Here is a 15,669-nt window from a genome sequence, read left to right as displayed (position 1 = left end):
TATTTTTTTTTAAAGCAGGATTTAAAACCTTTCATTGTAGGGGCACCTGGGTGGCTCAGCGGTTTAGCGTCTGCCTTTGGCCCAGGGCATGATCCTGGGGACCCGGGATAGAGTCCCATGTCAGGCTCCCTGCATGGAGCCTGCTTCTCCCTCTGCCTCTCTCTCTGTCTCTCATGAATAAATAAGGTCTTTTAAAAAATATTTCATTGTATAGTCTCGCTTTCCTGCATTTTAAAATACATACTATAATTAAAATAATACGACTTTTTAGTGACTCTAGACCACCTTTCTGATCATCTGCTGTCCTGTGCAGGGCTATAGTTGGACACACTTGCAGTCCTTCTGCTTCTCCCTTGCTCAGACAGCTTTTGTAGCTCTTGCAGTCATTTTACTTGTTACTTCTACTGCTTCCTTTTTTTTTTTTTTTTTTAATTTGCCTCTAGACTGCCAGGGTCTAGGTGAAACAATAAGCTATAAGAAATTAAATATTTAATAATAGATTGAGCAATGGGCTCAGATGCAGAAGAGGCAGGATGACGTAATTTCATAATCTCAAACACTCAAAGTCTTTTGTCAATTCTAGTCCAGCTGTATTGAAAGCTAAGCTGTCTTTTGACTATTATACTGTTGGAAACATGTGAGAGCCTTGCCCTATGACGGCTAATCAGATATCAATAAGATACTTTTTTAAAGACTTTAAACAAATTTTTAGGTAATCTCTGCACCCAACGTGGGGCTCGAACACAACCCCTAGGTCAAGAGTTGCATGCTCTACAGATGGAGCCAGTGAGGCATCCCTCAATAAGATAATTTTAAGTTTGGTTTTGAGAAGAAAATCTTACAAAGTTACTCAAGAATGCAGTGAGTAAAATTTCTGTTAAAAAGAACCCCCCCCCCAAAAAAAAAAAAGATAGCTTCAGCATAACTATGAAGCATAAGGAAAGCACAGCATGGCGCATGGCTCCCATTGGTGATTATCCCAGAAAGGAAGGGATGTTGAATACAGGTCATAAATGCAGCGCTTATCATGTAATTTTTATCTTGTAGGCCTAGTAATTTCCTGAAACTGTAACCTTTGGACATTCTTTCTCCTACTTGGTATTTTGTCCTTTAAGAAAAAACCAAAATAGTAAACCTTCCTCAAAATTTGATCTGGGTCATTCATTTAAAGTAACACACAGCTCAGAGCTTCAGCACAGAGTTTGAGTTAAATAAATATTCGTATACTGATTGACAGCAACGCCGATACCTCTGCTACCCTATAATAAACATGCCACAGAAAGAGTGCAGCCAGCTCTGGCAACCAAAGGTGGGCTATTTTGTTGCAAGGACCTTTTGAGAAAAGAATTAATGAAACTTTAAGAAAGTATCTTGAGGTTCAGACTTTTTTTTTTTAAGGTTTAGACAAGAATATAAGGTTTTATGAGGGAAGACGTTTAGAAAAGTTTCATAGACTAGCACAAATTTGTAAAGAATGTAATCCTATCTTAAACTTACCCCCATTAAGTACAAGTTGCTCAATTGATCTTGACATTTTTATATTTTAACACATTACTAATTGGATTTTCATTAACTTATTTTGGAACATAATACGATGACTATTTCAGCTTCTCACAGGTCATAACGATTTTTTAGAAAGTCTAAATGCATTAAAGAAAAGGAAAGTGAGGCTGGTACTAGCAGTTAGCCATTTTTATATAAATAAGTATTGGAAACAGGCAGATGAACGGAGACAAATAAAATCTAAGGTAGACTGATCTTTAAAAATTAGCTCTGTAAGTCAACTTCTTTGTCCCTTCCCCTTACCCCCACTTTCAAAGCACTCAAAAGAACATGGTAACATATCATGGAATCTTAAGAACTGTCCAGAAGTCCTCTGACGTCTTGGGATAAATTCCCAACACCAGGGCACACGACACATGGGACCTTTGTTTGACAAGTCCCCAGCATCTCTCCAGAGTTCTCTCCTCCACTTGTTCCGCCCCCAGCTTCACAGAGTTCCAGGTTCACGAGCTCTTTCACATTCTGTGCCTCCCACCTGCTCCATCCTTTGCCTGGAATCCACCCCTCAGGCTTCTCTATGAAAATCTTGTTCATTCCCTCCAACTAAAAGATGGGGTTCATCTTTTCTTTGAAGTCTGCACTCTGTGACAGGGGCAGCTAGCGAGTCCCTCCTCTGCATGCAAATACTGCTGTTCATTTGATGTCATGGAATTTACTGTTATTTTTTTACACAACTTGCTTTTTTACTGGACTACATTTATCCTAGGGACAGGGGCTGCATTTAACTCATCCTGAACTCACAGAGCCTCATACATGACCCGGCAGAGAGTAGGCATTCTATCCATGGCTGTAGAATGAGTAAGTGGGCAAACAAAATACACACCAGAAATTCATAAAATTTTTTTCCACGTGGCTAAAATTAAGCTATTAAATTCTCATTTTTAAACCAGAAAGATTATTCACTCACTGATTCAGCATTTACTAAGAGCCTTCCGCAAGACAAGTGGAAGACAAATAAGGTGTTGGTTCTGTCCTCTAGGAATTCAGTCAAGCTCAGTGGGATTACGGATACATACAAATAGGTGTGTAAAATGTATTCTGAGTCTCGAACTAGCACGGCTCAAAGAATTTAGAAGAGGGGGGGGGGGGGGAAGCCTTCAATGCAAATGAAGCTGCAGAGCAAATGCCCAGGCTAGAAACCATGATTTATTTTCAAGGAACTCAGTATACTCAGCATTGCTGGGGCCTGAAATACAAGTGGCAGGAGATGAGGCTAGACAGGTATGAGGGGCTAGATTTGAACAGCCTTGCACATTCTTGCCAGGGCCTCATTCTAAAGGAATTGGTATGCATTTGAAAGGTAAAACAAAAAGTCACGGGGTCAGGTATGTGTGGTCAGCTGCCAGAGGTTAGGGGGAAGGTAGGTTGGAGAGAGACAAGATTAAATGCAAGCTTAGTCTGGGTACAAAAGTGTTATTCTATAGGGGCTCATGCTGTGAGTTTAAAATACAAGATAATTGGGAATCCCTGGGTGGCTCAGTGGTTGAGCACCCACCTTTGGCCCAGGGCGTGATCCTGGAGTCCCAGGATCGAGTCCTGTGTCAGGCTGCCTGCATGGAGCCTGCTTCTCCCTCTGCCACCCGCCCCCCTCTCTCTGTGTATCTCATGAATAAATAAATAAAATCTTTTTTAAAAATACAAAATAATTAAAAACAAAGGTGCTAAGCATTCTGTAGGAACTTTGGTATAAAAGACCTTGTAAAAACTTTCCATTAAGTTATGAGTTTGAGGGATCACTGGATTCTATTAGGGCAAACAGGATAGATGGGTACAGTAAATGGAAAACATGAGGCCTAGTGTTATTCCAACAGAAAAGCAAAAAAAAAAAGGCTCATGTCACAAGTTAGCCTTGTAAAGAAGAATGACATTTAACACAGGAATCCTGCTCTTCTGTGACCCTCACTTTCCTCTAAAATAAAAGATCCTACTTACCTTACAAGTTTGCTGTAAAAACAAATAAACTATATGAAAGCATGTATGTGGCAGCACAACACAAGTGTAAGGTGTTATAAATGTTACTTTTTAAAATTTAAAAAGATTTAAAGCAAAGCAAATAGCCAATCTCCAAGAAAGCTGCAAATCTATTACTAACTCCATTTCTATAAAACAGCAACACAAATGTCATCCCAGAAAACATTGTATTAGGTTTAAATGAAGGAAGGCAAGCCCATAAAGACATCTGTTCTTAGGCGCTGTTTTTTTTTTTTTCTTCCTGGAACTTCCATTAGCATTAATAAGAGTGGAGTGTGTGCATCTGTATGTTGATAGTATAGCATTAACCCTCCTAAACCCTAATGGATATGATCCACATAAATTTCTGCAGAACAAGAGATAGATTTCTCTATCTTTAGTAACTATGTGCTGACGCAAACATACGTTTTATAGTATACTGACTCAAATAAAAAATAGCATTGTAACATGAGGGCTTCTTGGAGAAATGGCTGATTCTAAGACAGGGGTTGGAAATACATAAATGAATCTAGAGGATCTTGAAGTGCCCGAAGAACATGCTCAAACAAACAAACAAAAAAATAAACCAACAACAAAACTCCCATAGTAATGGGAATGTCAAAGGGAACAGGAATTAAATGGAAAAGCTCCCCAGATCCCAACCTAGAATAATTCGTGCAACAAAATAAAGTAGTGCTGATTTATAAAGTATAAAATAAATATCCATGACTCTATACTGATAAAAATAAATGGTTGAATAATTAAGAAATGGAGGAGAAGAAACAAATGCCCTGTGCACAAGAATTCCAAATAATTTATACATTTCCTTCTAGAAGGCGGAACACAACTTCCCACTGCTTAAGTGTGAACTACACATGGTGACTTCCTTCCAAAGAATACAGTATGGAAAGAGAGTGAAAAAAAAAAAAGTAACTTTACTAGAAAATCCTGCCAAGTGCCACCTCAGCCAGTGATCGAGGTCAACATTAACAGTGGTAAGTCAGGTTACCCCGGATATCATGAGATGACAAGGTCACTTTGTATCTGCAGTCTTTCTCCCCAAAACCCACAAACCCAGTCTAATCCAGAGAAAAACATCAGACAAATTACAATAGAAGAACCTTTTAGAAAACACCTGCCCAGTATTCTTCAAAACTATCAAAGTCATCAAAAACAAGGAAAGTCTGAGAAACTATCATAACCAAGAGGAGACTAAAGAAGACTTGATAACTAAATGTAAATGTGGTGTCCTGGAAGGGATCTTAGAACAGAAAAAGGACATTAGGCAAAAACTAAACAGCAATGAATAAAATACGGACTGTAGTTAATAATAATGTATCAGTATCAGTTTATTAATTATGAAAAATGTACCACACTAACATATGGTATAAACAGTAGGAGAAACTGGATGCAGGGTGCATGGAAACTTCGAACTATCATCATAATTTTCCTGAAAATCTAATACTGTTCTAAAATATAAAGCTTATCCTTAAAGCGTAATTCGAGCTGGAAATTACTGTTTTAAAAGCGATATTATTAAGAGGAAAGACAAAGATGTGAACCAGAACTTTTAAACTGCAATCAAACGCACAAGGGTTTCCACCTGCTCTGGAGAGTGTTGTGTGCACAGTCCATTGGTGGGGCCTAGTTAAACTCGGTACCGGCGCAGAGGCCCGGTGATGACCCATGCAGGACTTCGCTCTCTGCATTAGGGTGTCATCTTAAATGCTTTTCAAGTTCATATGAACGGGTGGGATGAAAATGGTGCGCTATGTACTCCACGTTTCCATGACCCAGCCCGTTTTACTCTCCAGGCACATGTGGGAAGATGACTGTTCCTTCTGTGATAGGAAAGTGGCTTCACTCTCCGGTCCCCCAGGCCCAGTGAAGTCTTCTCAGGTCCTCTGATCACTTTGTCAGATCCCTATTCAAGGATTCACTTGGATGTGCTCTACCTGTCTACTTAAATGTTGCTTCCTTTAGACTGGTCTCCCATTGGGCAGGGACTTTGCTTTCCATCTCTGTAGAAACAACACTTTATTGCGGTATGTGATACACAGGAGAAGCTCGTCTGTGACTTGAGGCGGTACATGATCTGTGCTTATGCAGCTGACGTTTACCATAACGTATGTGGAAAACCTTGACACTGTATCTTAACTCATCTGTTCCAACCAAATGCAAAAGTTCATCTCCTTCCCTGCTTCTAAGATAGGAAGCAATTTTTAAAGTTGCTTGTTATTTATAGAGCAATGTAAATTAAAAAGATTAGTTTAAAAATAGGTAAATATATACAAATACGTGAATGGAACCATATTGGCAAACAGCGGTCTCCTTTGCAAAGTATAAGTAGCACCGCGCACCATGTGAGATTAAGTTTCTTGTCCCAAATATAAAAGTTGCAATTGAATTCATTTCCAGGTCCTTTGGACCTCTCAGCCTAATAATCATGGACAATGCTATAAAATATGAAGTCCACTTATACTTGCTGGCATTTTCCTCTTGCTTCACCCAGAAAAGAAAAAAAAAAAAAAAAGACATCAGAGTCGCTTTCAAGAAAGGGACATTCTCAGATCAGTTCCCTACCCTGACACCAGCCTCTGCATTTAAAGATATGAGGAGAGATGAACAAATACGTAGTGGAAGAAATTGAAGGAAAGTGAAGGAAGTGGATCTAGAAATAGAAGCACTCTTTTTTTCAAAAGCAAGACTTGTGATCTTTAGAAAGTTCCTTGTTATCTAGAAATCTGTTAAAATGTTTCTTGAGTTGCCTACGTAAGCCCTCCCCTACACAGTAAATAAATTGAGCCAGCACAAACAAAAAAAGCCAAGGCTTAGAAAGGCAAATGTGAATACCTGGAAAATGCCCAGAGAAGGACAGAAATGTTAAAAAAAAAAAAAAAAAAAAAAGAATGTAGTATGGTAGAGATTGCCTGAAGAGAAATTAAAAGATCTTGCTAATTCTCTCCCTGTCTTTAATTTTCACTGTGCAGGAAGTGATAAGAACTGGCTGGCTTATTGCTTCTGAGTATTTTTTCAGTCACAATGACAAGAGGCTTGACATCAGGAGGGAAAAATTGGTAACAATTCAATATAATCATTGTTAATCTACCTTGGTTGGCTAATTTCAGGCTGGATTGATATGATGTGATTCTTGTTCATCCTTCCAGTTAGACATGTATATATATTGCATAATCTTTAGCAATCCCTAAATTCACCATTAACCATCACTCTGTTCTTATGCTTTTTTGAAATACAAGATTTATAAATTAAGCATAAATACTTTTGAAAGGGTTGTTAGTTGAGAAATAAGGGACATAGCGTCTGAGGTGAAATCAAGGAAAAGCCAGCTGGATTTTGTCGAAAAGGAAAGGAAAGATCAAAGCCTACCTGCACAAATGAACTTGAGACAGGTGAAAATAAAAGTGGAGCAAATGTTGCAAAGCTGGGTAATAATCCATATGCTTAAAGGATGGGCACTCTTAGGTAGATGGCACCTTATGGGATTAGGGCACCTCTAACTCTGGCTTTTCCATTCCTGCCAAGATGAGAGCAAAATCCTGGCAGGGATTTCATTTTCCCCAAAGTCCTTTTGTTCCTCTTCCATCCTTCTCCTGGGCTCCTTCCTCCCTTCTTCAGGGCGCAGTGGAAATGGAAAAGGAGTGCACCTGACTTTTCATCCAGGGTTCAAAGAAGTTTTGAAGTAGTTGCAGCATATTCCATGCCTGTTCCAAACGTTCTCTTTTATATATTGTTTCATTATGTCTCCACACCGATCCTATAGGGTAGGTATCATCAACATGTTACCGATGAGACAAGAGAGGTTAACTAATTGAGTTGCTGAAGCCAAACAGTTCATAAACAGTGGCGCTGAGGTCTGAACCCTGATCACTTGCCCCTCAAAGTCCATGTCCCCTCATGTCGGGTCTGGTAAAATTATTATGATCAGTGGCTTTCCCTGACTTGAAGATTATCCCTCAGTTATTATGACATGTCACATCCCTGCTGCTGTCATCTACCACCCTCTAAAAACCTACTGAGGGTAGCCCTGGTGGCGCAGTGGTTTAGCACCACCTGCAGCCCGGGGTGTGATCCTGGAGACCCAGGATCGAGTCCCACGTCGGGCTCCCTGCATGGAGCCTGCTTCTCCCTCTGCCTGTGTCTCTGCCTCTCTCTCGCTCTCTCTGAATGAATAAATAAATAAATCCTAAAAAAATAAAGAAAAATAAAGAAAAATAATTAAAAAAATAAAAACCTATTGAACCTTCGTATTGTTTCCTATCTTAGGTTATTCCTTATTTGCATTTATTGCTTAAGTGTGAAAAGAGGCTGAGTTAGGGTAAAATATCAAGATCCCAACCATCCTTGGAGAAAATAGAACGTAGGAGTTCCAATGCTGCAAGCATTCAAAGATGTCTTTGACATACCAGAAGAACAACCTCTGGACACTGAAGTAATCGAAACTTGGCTTTAGAGAAATGAAAAAGAATGAGAGGAAGATCTTTTTCAGAAGTACACATAACATCTGACTTGCTATGCATTAAAAATGGTAATGCAATCCTAATAGAGCCTGCTATACAATGCCATTTTGAGCCAGCTGCTTGGCTTTGCGTTCAAATTTCCTTTTTAAATCGATGGCACTTGCTTTGCTCTCTTCAGTTGAAGGCATTTGCATTCCAGTAAGAAACACACACACACACACACACAAAATGAGGATGGAAATGAGTCAGCTATTTCCTGTCCCAAGACTCAAACCTACTTTGCTTTTCTGAAAACATGATTCCAGCTCTCCAACAATAATTCAATTGGCTGTGCTGTAAATTGCAAGGCTGACCACCAAATAAACACCGAAAACGTCCACATTGAGTATTCAGTAGTCAGCTGTCATTTTCCTGATAATCCTCAGAACTTTCTACTTATATAATTATAAAGCATTATATTACAAAGGGTAATGGAAAAGTAAGTCTGTTTTCCATGCAAACTTCAACTTCTGTCATTTTTGTGCATCATATGCATTATAAATTTATGACTCATCTGCACAGATGAAAAAATGTAGTCAGCACAAAATATCTGAAACACAACAATATATCTAACAATAATAATCATGATATCCTCTGGCTTTTTGGGATGGAGCCCTGATATATAAGTCTATTTGATAATTGGTTGAATGGTGGCTTCCAGGGGGACTGATAGCAACTAGAGAGAGAGAGATGTGTTCTACAAGGCCCTCTCTTTGCCTTGTTCTGTTTGATATGTTTATTACAAGTGTGGATAAAAATACCAAAGATAAGTTTATCTTATCTGTGGTGACACACGATTGAGATAAGAAAGGGATGAAAGAATCACAATACAAAATATGACATATTCATGTGACAGCCTGATTCTAACAAGAGGAAATTCAATTGGGATGACAGCACTGTCTTACTTTTTGGTTAAAAAAGGACATAATGCTAAAATGGGAAATGCATGGTGAATAGGAGGGTTTAAAAGCAATACGTAAGAAAGGCTTGAAAGTTTTGATTCGCTATTTTTCATCAACATATATGGATGACAGAAAACGTTAGTAAGATTTTAGGTTGCATTATTAGAATGAAATAATCTGGGTGGAAGGAGGGGATAAGCATAATTGAAGTCTGTATTCTATTCTGATCAAACCACACTTAAATATAAGGTTGCTAGTGAATGATGCACTTTTAGAACGATATCGGTAAAGTGCAGCTTATTAGGAGATCAAGAAAGAATGTGAAAAAAGCTGAATGGGAGGCATGATTGACATGGTGATTATTTTAACCTTGAAAGAAGTAAATTAAGGGTGAGGTGAGGACCCATTAGATGTCCTGAAATATTTAAATAGTTGTCATTTTGAAATTTGCCACAAATAGTAACAAGATGTAAAACAATACATGGACACAAATTTCTAGGGACTTCAACAGAAAAAAGTTTTCTAACAGACCAGAGAGAAGGTAATATCCTTAGGAGATGATTCATTCACCAATACTTGTGCATTAGGCATATTTTAAAAACTATTTAAAAATACATTTATAAGCACTGCTCATGTCCCAAGCATTATGTGAAGCCCTGCAGATACGGGACTAAATAAAATTGACGCTGCCCCTGTGGCCACATACATTACTTGCAGCCTAGTTGAAGACACATTAGTACATAGCTGGACCTCATGTTTACTTGCTATGAAAGAACTCTAGAGATGATAACTATCAATAGGGAGTTTATAGCTATAGAAAATTTAGACTGGAGGGTTAGCAAAAGCGCCTTTCAGAAACCGATCTTTAAGGACAGGGCTTGAATGATAAGTAGGAGTTATCCAATGAAGAATGAGGACAAGGAGGAGGCGGAGAAGAACATTCTGGGTGAAGGGAAGAATGTGTGACTTTCGTGTACCAGCGAAGAGCTTGGTGCCTTCAGAAGCTCGCAGAATACCAGACGTCTGGGACTCAGTGGAGGAGAGCAGAGACAGACTGGAGCCATGGTCCAGGAAGCTTTGAAAACTTTCCTCTAGAATAGGGTTTTTACCCAATGGCAAAGGGGGGCTATTAATGAGTTTTAACTGAGGAAATAGCATATAAAAGTCCACTTTGGCTACAGTATAGAAAACTCATGGGAGGCAAGAGAGAAAGACTAGATGTTGAGCAACCCGGTACAGGCATAGCTTGATTTATTGCACTTCTCTTTATTGCACACCGCAGATACTATGTTTTGTTTTGTTTTTTGTTTTTACATATTGAAGGTTTGTGGCAACCGTGCATTAAGGAAGTCTGTTGGTACAGTTTTTTTCAATAGCATTTGCACACTTTGTGTCTATCACATTTTGGCAATTCTCACAATATTTCACACTTTTTCATTGCTACTATATTATGGTGATCTGTGATTAGGGATCTTTGATGTTGCTACTATAATAGTTTTGGAGAGCCATGAACCGTGCCCGCATATGATGGTGAACTTAACTGAAAGATATGTGTGTTCTGACTACTTCACTGAACAGCTATCACCCACGTCTCTCCCTCCTTCTTCTTGAGCCTCTCTATTCCCTGAGACACAACAATATTGAAATTAGGCCAGTTAATAACCCCACAAGGCCTCTCAGTGCTCAAGTGAAAGGGAAGAACTGTAAGTCTCTCAGGTTAAATAAAAAAACTAGACATGATTAAGCTTAGTGAGGAAGACATGTCAACAGCCAAGCTAGGTCCAAAGCTAGGCCTCTTGCGCCTAGGTTAGCCAAACTGTGAATACAAAGAAAAATTCTTAAAGGAAATTTAAAGCGGTACCCAGTGAACACATACACATACACACGATTTAAAAAAAAAAAAATGAAACGGTCTTATTGCTGATATGGAGAAAGTTTGAGTGGTCTGGATAGAAGATCCAACTGGTCTCAATATTCCCTAACCCAAAACCTAATACAGAGGAAGGCCCTAACTCTCTTCAGTTCTATGAAGGCTGAGAGAGGTGAGGAAGGTGTAGAAGGAAAGCCTGAAGCTAGCCGAGGTCAGTTTACGAGGGTTTTTTTTCTTTTTTAAGAGAGATAAAGGACATGCATGAGCAAGGCTGGGGGAGGGGCGGATGGAGGAGAAGAGAGAGAATCTTAAGCAGGCTCCATACCCAGCACAGAGCCCCATGTGGGACTCCATCTCACAACTCTGAGATCATGACTTGAGGTGAAATCAAGAATTGAATGCTTAACCAACTGAGCCACCCAGAAGCCTCTGGTTTCTAAGGTTTAAAGAAAAAAGCCACCTCCATAACATCAAAGTGCCAGGTGAAGCAGCAAATGCTGATGTGGAAGCTGTACCAAATTTCCAGAAGATCTAACTGAGATCATTAATGAAGGTGGCTACACTAAACAACAGATCTTCGATGTAGATGAAACACCTTCTTTTGGAAGAAGATGCCTTCTAGGACTTTCGGAGCTGGAGAAGAAAAGTCAATACCTGGCTTCAAAGCTTCAAAGGACAGGCTGGCTCTCTTGTTAGGGTTAATGTAGCTGGTGACTTTAAGTTGAAGCCAAAGCTCATTTACTATTCTGACAATCCTAGGGCCCTTAAGAATTATGATAAATCTACTTTGCCTGTACTCCATAAATGTAAAAGCAAAGCATGAAAGACAGAACATCTGTTTATAAAATAGTTTACTTAATATTTTAAAGCCCACTGCTGAGAACTACTGCTCAGATAAAAAAAAAAAAAAAGATTTCTTTTAAAAGATTATTGCTCAATGGCAATGCACTTGACTCCCCAAAAGTGCTGATGGAGATGTACAAGATTAACATGCCTGCTAACGCAATATACATTCTGTAGCTCATGGGTCAAGGAGTAATTTTGACTCTTGAGTGTTATTAATCAAGAAACTCATTTCATTAAGCTCTAGCTGCCATAGATAATGATTCCTCGAATAGATCCGAGTAAAGCAAATCAAAAAGGTTCTGGAGAAGATTCGTTATTCTAGGTACTACTGAGAACATTCATGATTCATGGGAAGAGGTTAAAATATCAACATTAATAGGAGTTTGCAAGAAGTTGATTCCAACTGTCACGGTTGACTTTGAGGGGTTCACAACTTCCATGGAGGAAGTAACTGAAGATGTGGTGGAAACAGCAAGAGAACTAGAATTAGAAGTAGAGCCTAAAGATGGGACTGAATTGCTCTAACCTCATAATAAAACCTTAACAAATGAGGAATTGCTTCTTACAGATGAGCAGAGAAAGTAGTTTCTTGAGGCGAAATCTATTCCCAGTGAAGATGCCGTGAAGATTGTAGAAATGACAACAAAGGACATAGAATACTACATAAATTTAGTTGATAAAAAGTGGCAGGGTTTGGAAAGATTGACTTCAAGGTTGAAAGTAGTTCTATTGTGGGTAACATGCTTTCAAACAGCCTCACATGCTACAGAGAAATCATTTGTGAAAGGGAGACCATTGATGTGACAAACTTCATTGTCATCTTATTTTAAGAAATTGCCACAGGGGCTCCTGGGTAGCTCAATCAGTTAAGCATCTGACTCTTGATTTCAGCTCAGGTCATGATCTCAGGGTCATGAGATCAAGCCCCCAGGATGCCCTCCATGCTCAGCAGGGAGTCTGCTCAAGATTCTCTTTCTCCCTCTCCCTCTGCCCCTCTTCCTGCTTGCACTCACTTGCACTCTCCTCTCTCTAAAATAAATAAGTAAAAATCTGAAAGAAAAACAAAAAGTAATTGCCATAGCCACCCCAGCCTTGGGCAACTACCACCCTGATCAGTCAGCAGCCATCAATATGGAGGCAAGACCCTCCACCAGTAAAAGATTATGGCATGCTGGAAACTCAGATGATGGCTAGCATTTTTTAGCAACAAAGTATTTTTAAATGAAAGTGTATACATTATTTTTTTAGACATAATGCTTATTGCACACTTAATAGACCACAGTATAGTATAAACAGCTTTTATAAGAAACTAAAAAATTCATTTGATTTGCTTTATTGCAGTGGTTTAGAATACCTCTGAGGTATGCCTGTATATCCTGGCAAAGAGATGATTGTGATTGACTTGAAATATGGTGGTGACATCGAAGATAAGAGAGAAAGTGGAAAACATAAGAGGGCTAATGGGGTGAAACCCATGAACTAGTGTTCTACTATTGAAGAGACTGAAAGAGAAGGAGGGGCCCCTGGAAGCTCTCAGAACTCAGCAATACACAGGTAGGCAGATAGATATTCCACTTGCTGAGAAGGGAAACAGTGCAAGACAAACTGATTTGGTGTTGAGAAGATTCCAAGGTCAGTCTTGAACATACTAATTTTGATCTCATTATCTCTTTGATCTCCATGAGACATGTTAAGTAGGTGATTGGATATTTGAATCTGGTCAATCTTTAGACTTACTATAGCAGAATCACTTGGAGATTTTGATTATCTGGCTCCACCCTAGGCCTAATATGCTGGAATCCTCAAGAGAACATCGCCAATATGGTACCCCAAGGTTAGATGCATTGGAAAAAATTCAGTCATCACTGGCTAGTTGCCCTATTTAACCTGTAACCTCCTTGAACACATTGGATGCCTATAATGTTATGAATAAAAAGGCAGACCAAGTACTAAATCTGTTTATTACGTTCTAAGAGTAAATGTGTGGACAAACCATGAAATATCGCTGAAAAAAGAGAGCCATATACAGATTCTTCCATTTACATTGTCATGGACAATGTAACATTACATGTCACGTACCATACGATGTTGTTGTCTTGGCCATAACTAATTGATCCAGGTACAAGGCCCTAAAAGGCAACCACCCGATAATTCCAGTGGTCCTTGAGATGATCTTTCTTCAGAATCCAGCCTAACTGATACACTATTCTGGATGGTAAATAATTTACCAAATCATATTTTTCTCTTTGACCATAGGGGAGGGAAGTGGGGAAAATTAAAACTAGAACAACAGAAGCATTTGGATAAGTAGACCTGGACAGGTCTCTGTTTCCTGAAACTTGGTGGAGACATAAGCACCACTGTTAGTGAAAGAGAAAAACCAAATGCACTTAGGAGACAGGAGACTAATCTGTCCATGCGTTAAATGAAACAGAAATAGGTGGGGTGTAGCATCCTGCCCTCCTGCCACCTTGGCCTCTGTACCTGGTAACTCCTGAAAGCAGCAAAGGAAGGGGGAAGCAAGGAGTTTGGCCAGTTTGTTTTTTGTTTTGTTTATTTTGCTTTGTTTTGTTTTACTAACCAGTTATTTACTGGGTCCTTCATGAAATCCTGGTTGGCCTTTTTGTCAGAGTAGTTTTTTTAGAACTATTAATCACATCTGTTTCTGCTTTGCTCTCCCAGCAAACTTTTTTTTTTATACTCAATAACATATAATGATGCTCCACTGCAATTTGAAGAACTACACATTTCAGAGCAATTGTATTATCGTATTTAGCATCTCAATAACATTTCCTTTGCTAATTCCTCTTTCTTATGATTGAAGCTTCTTAATATGCTCACAATGCACCATATGTTACCATAGCTTAATTTTGTCTTGAAATATTCATTTCTAGCTCTTGGGGACAGGTAGCCTGAATAAAACATGTGGATTTAGCTTTCTCTCTCTCTTCCTTTTTTTCTTTTTTTTTTTTTTATCAGAAGCAGGAGACTTACCTAGGTATTTATTGGTTATCAAGAGGGCCTAAGTAGCTTGTAATAACTGCCTGGTAGCCTCTTGAAAGAATTACTATGCTTTCCCAAGCCTTTAACCCAGGACCACTATGACTGTCACTGAATGTTCATCTTGGAGGGACTGACGGTAGTAAGGTCACATGTGAAAATGTGCAATATGACTAACTTCCCTAAATGTTAGGATCCCACATTCTTATGATATTTGAGAGCTAAATATAATGAAAGCTCCTGGGACTTCGATTTTAAGAATTTCCTTTAAAAATAATATTATTATTCTCTGAGGATATGAGAACAGTATTTCTTTATTTAGTTAAGCCATCCCAAAATAGAACAGAGGAAATCATTAAATAGTGAACATATATCTTTTACTGTTGCCCATTCATGCCAAAAGTGATGTGTCTTAAAATTACAAGATGACTTACAATAGGAACTATATCTTCAAATGATTATATTTATCTTTCAGGAGAGGGAAGCCTGATAGTCTCAATAATTACCCTGGAATAAAGTACAATACTGGTGATTGTGTTATTTACTGCAGTCTTACAAACAAACAAACATGGTGTTTTATAGCTGCACAGGAAGGAAGTTTACTGAGAGTAGTTATTAATGTGTCCATTTATATTCCACCTTCCTGAAAAAAAGCCTCAAATCTAGAGAGAATACAGAGTGGAAAATTTCACTCCCAATTTAGACATTTCTCCAGACTCCAGAGGAAGCTGCTCAGCTGGCCTCTCTTGTAGTTGAAACTGAGCTTGATGAGCCACTGGGCCAACAGCCCAAGTGACAGGCTGGAGTAGGAGCTACTGGACAGAGCACACTCTGCCTCATGTCAGGAACATTTCTGTGTGAGAAATAAAAGAAGTAGGGCACAGGGGTGGCTTAGTGCTTGAGCGTCTGCCTTTGGCTCAGGTCATGATCCCGGGGGGTCCTGGGATCGAGTCCCGCATCGGGCTCCCCCCAGGGAGCCTGTATCCCCCTCTGCCTGTGTCTCTGCCTCTCTCTCTCTCTG

General features: G+C 39.1%; 1 protein-coding gene across 3 annotated transcripts in view; it reads right to left on the bottom strand.

Moving 5' to 3' along the window:
* Positions 1–15,669, bottom strand: part of PPP1R1C (protein phosphatase 1 regulatory inhibitor subunit 1C) — a 118,219-nt gene that overhangs the window by 46,299 nt on the left and 56,251 nt on the right. The window lies entirely within an intron of this gene.

This window comes from Vulpes vulpes, chromosome 3 (genome assembly GCF_048418805.1).
Source record: "Vulpes vulpes isolate BD-2025 chromosome 3, VulVul3, whole genome shotgun sequence".
Lineage (NCBI taxonomy): Eukaryota > Metazoa > Chordata > Mammalia > Carnivora > Canidae > Vulpes > Vulpes vulpes.
The sequence above is the reverse complement of the archived record's forward strand: the minus strand, read 5'-3'. Positions and strand labels throughout refer to the sequence as shown.